Genomic DNA, 4,072 nt, shown 5'->3' on the forward strand with positions numbered 1-4,072 from the left:
AAGGATCCAGGCCCCGGCTCTTCCAGAAACCACAGGGCAATGCGCCCGGGGGGCCTGTGCGCCTCCCGCCCCCATGCTCAGCTGCGCGCGGCTCCCCTGAGCGCCCCTGGTCCTCCTTGGCCTCGGAGCAGCGCGAGAAGATGAGCCCCGCTGTGGCCCCAAGGCGCCCCGGAGAGAGTGGGGGGCCGAGCACTCAAGTGCCGAGTGCGACAGAGTCTGAACCCATCACTGAGCTCCGCGGTGGTGGCGCAAGCGGCGACGAGGAGGAGCGACGGGGACGCCCGGGGACACCTGGCACAGGGGACTCAGCCGCACGGGGTCGTTTGTCCCGAGTCACCGCATAGGGCTGCGGCGCGTGTGGGCGGCTCAGAGTCGCGAGGAGGGTGGGGAAGGGCGGATGTCCACACTCTGGTTCCCAGGGGGAAAGACAGACTTTGCCAACACCCGCGAAAGCGTCCTCTCCGCTGGAGCCCCTGAAGCTACCGAGGCCCTGAGAACACGCCAGGTGACGAGGGTTCCTCCTGACCGAGTCTGGTGCCTTTGCTGGGAGGCGGACAGTCAGCTTGGTCGAGCTGGGGCCAGGTCCCAGTCCCAGCTCTGCTCGTGCTGGCCGGAGCCCCGGGCCAGGCACTGTGGTCCGCCTGATCACGACACTCGGACACGCAAAGCGCCTGGGACACCGCCTGGCACGTAGGATTAGTCCCCAAGTCCGTGGACAGCGGCCATGAGGCACCTGCTCCACCCCAGGCCACGTGCCAATTGCTGGGCCATCGGGGTGGCCGAGAGTCTGCTGGCCTGTGGTGTGGCTAAAGGGGTCCTGCGCCCCAACGACGAGGTCAAAGGCCACCGGGACGTGCAGCAGACGCTCTCGCCGGGAGATCGGCTGTATGAAATCATACAGACGGGGCCACGACACCGGATGCGAAGCCCTATCTCACCCCCCCCCAACCTCCACATCCCACCCGTCCCCCCCCTCCCGTCAGAAACCCACACCGCGCCATAAAGGTCCGCGCCGACTGTGCTCCCGTGTCCCGCCCGCCGCAAACATTCCTCCTGCCTCCCCGTGCTCTGTCCCAGCTGCTGCTCAGAACCCAGAGGCCCCGACCCTGAACCAAGACCCCAGACACCCCAGCTCAGTAGCCACATCCCAGCTCAGAACCGAGGTCTTAGGTCGGAATGCAGGAGTTGGCACCCAGCCAGCCCAGATGTCACCGACAGCAGCTTCAGGGTCCCCCCAGGCTCCATCACGCAATTTCCATACAAAAGACCGTTTCCCATCTCCCCGGACATCTTCCGGAGGCGGTTCTTTCCCCCAGCCCAAGTTTGACCCTATGGGGAGGGATTCAGAGACATCCCCGAACTCGCTGCCAGAGCTGGCGGACAAGCAGCGGCTGCGGACACTGTCCCCTGGAGAGACAAGGAGCCCGCGAGCCTCCCGCACTCACCGGCACCGCGGAGCCCGCCTGCCAACCTGTGCGCCCCCCGCGCTCCCGCCGTCTCCAGCCCCGTGACCCGAGGAGCTGCAGCGTCGGGGGCAGTGGGCAGCGTCCCCTCGGCAGGTCACGGCAGCATGAGGCTGAGTCTGGCGAGCCCAGGAGATGGACGCGCCGTCCCCGCTTCCTCCGCTGCCCAATCGGTTCCGCGGCTGCTGCTGATGCTGCTGTCTGGGGAGCGGGAGAAGAGCCCCCCGCCTGTGCGCCCCACGGATGTGGGGGAGCCGCTTCCCTGTGGGTCGCAGCCAGGGCCGGTGACCCGCCCAAGGTCACGCGGGGGAAAGGGAGAGAGGAAGCGGGGGACAGATGATGGAGACAGGCGGGAGACAAGGATGGGTGAAGACAGGTCAGAAAGCCAGGGCAAGGAGCAGGGGTCGGGGCCGGTGCGGAGGGAGGGCGCTGACTTCATCTCGATCTCTCTCCGCTCCTTCTCCTTGGCTTTCGCAAAGGCCATGGGGGCGAAATGAGGACCGCGAGCACCTGGGACGCAGCACGAGAGGCTAGGGTCCGAGGACCGCGCCCCAGCCGCTCCAGTGCGTCCGGCCTCCTCCCGCTCACCGGGCTGGGGCGGCCCCGACGCATGGAGGTGGGCGCGGGGCGAGCGGGACGGCCTCGCCCCGGGGCCCCACGGCCGCGCTCCCGGGACGGCCACGCGACGTGGGGCGCTCCCAAAACGACGCGGCCCGGACCCCCGGCCGAGGGCGGAACCACGGGCGGAGTCCGTCTCCTGGGAGCACAGGCCCCACCGTCAGCGTCCCACCGGCCAGGACAAGGCCTGTCCCAAGCTCCTTCCCGGCCGGCACCAGCTCCGAACCTTCGGGTCCATCCTCCCATGATTTCTAGTCACCCGCACTCTCGCACTCGATGCGCACAGACGCTCCGCCCCTCTCAGAGTCCCACAAACTCTCCCCAAAACACAAATGTCCCTCCCCTACACCTTCTTCACTGGGGCCTTCTTCCCAGGTCTCCCAAAGCTCCCTGGAACTCCCCAATTTCCCACCAACCACCACAGTAAACAATCAGCGCACGTCACCCAGATCTTCATCAGCTGCTCTATCCCCTTTCTCTCCAGGAGACCCTCAGGCCCCGTCCCTTTCCCCGGGCCCCTCGTCCGGGCCCCACCTCCTGATCCAGCAGCCTCAAGCCCTGCGCCTCTCTCCACAGACCCCGCCCACCACTGCCCACAGACTCCGCCCACCCATGCCCACCATGGGAGCCTCCTGTCCCCCGTGCCTCCTCCCCCCGACTCGCCCACCTCCATCCTGCACGGGCCCCGCCCCATCACTCAGACCCCGCCCTCTCCCCTCTAGGCCCCGCCCAGCCTGCCCCGAGCCCACCTGCAGGCGGAGTCCGCAGCTGAGGCCCCGCCCACTCCAGGCCACGCCCTTCGCCCCCTTTTGTAGGCGGCGAGCTCGCTGTTCAGGGTCCTCAGCTGAGCGCGCTGGCTCTGTTCCTACGCCTTCACCTCTTCCAGCTGCCCAGACGCGACAGGGGTGCAGAGGACGCGGCTGAGGCGGTGTTCTGGGGTCCGCGCCCATTTCACCTCCCCCAAGATGGGCGGACCCACCGCTCCCGGCGGCCCCCACGGCCACGTCAGCGTCATCCACCCCACGGGGCGGACTCAGCCGTGTGAGTTCTTCCAAAGACTTCCAAAACATGTCATTGATCTGTGCTCCGTACCCTCAAAGCCTCACCCCGGTCCTGGCCCCAGCCTGCCCCTGGCCTCCCAGCCAGGTCACACTGCCTCCCGTTCACAGGACTCTCTAAAATGCAAATCCGATCAGGTCACACTGCCGTGTTCAGAACGCTTCCTTAAGAAAAAGATACGCACACAAGGCTCTTCGTGACAGCACTATTTGTAATAGCAAAAGAGTGGAAATAAACAAAATGTACATCACGGAGAACTGGTTGCATTTCTATGGTACATCTGCTCACCTGAGTCCCATACGACTGTAAAAAGGAACAAGAAAGATCCCTATCTCCTGTCACCAAGTGACAACCAGATGTAAGTTTAAAAACAGTACAGAACGTTTAGCGTGTGTCCTTACGTGAAAAAAAAAAAGGGAATTACAAATTACATATGTTCATATTTCAAAACCATAGAACGCTAAATCAAAAATTTTAAAAAGTTACCTATGAAAGATGGACAGAATTGGTAACCGGGATACAAGCTATACCCCTCTGAATGTACCCTCTTTTTTAATTTTGACTTTGGAACTGTGAAAATATTCTACACACTCAACAAGCCTGATGCCGTCTTATCTCAGAAGCTAAGCAGGTCTGGCCTGATTAGTATTTGGATGGGAGACCACCTGGGAAGACCAGGTGCTGTAGGTGTAAAAAATAAAAAGTAAGAGATTGTAAGCTGACAAGATGCTTGCAATCTGTGAGGTCAATCAAGGGTTGCCTCACCGAAAGAAAACAATGATAATAATAATAATAAAGAAAATATTCTACACAAATAAATTTTAACAGAAGCAATCACTAAAATGTTTAAAATTGACTCAAACCGTTCCAACCATATGTTGAAGTTGGTGGCATACTGGAGAATTATGTCAAGGGGCCAAAAATTTTTTTTT

The sequence above is a fragment of the Pteropus alecto genome, unplaced genomic scaffold, assembly GCF_000325575.1.
Source record: "Pteropus alecto unplaced genomic scaffold, ASM32557v1 scaffold50, whole genome shotgun sequence".
NCBI lineage: Eukaryota > Metazoa > Chordata > Mammalia > Chiroptera > Pteropodidae > Pteropus > Pteropus alecto.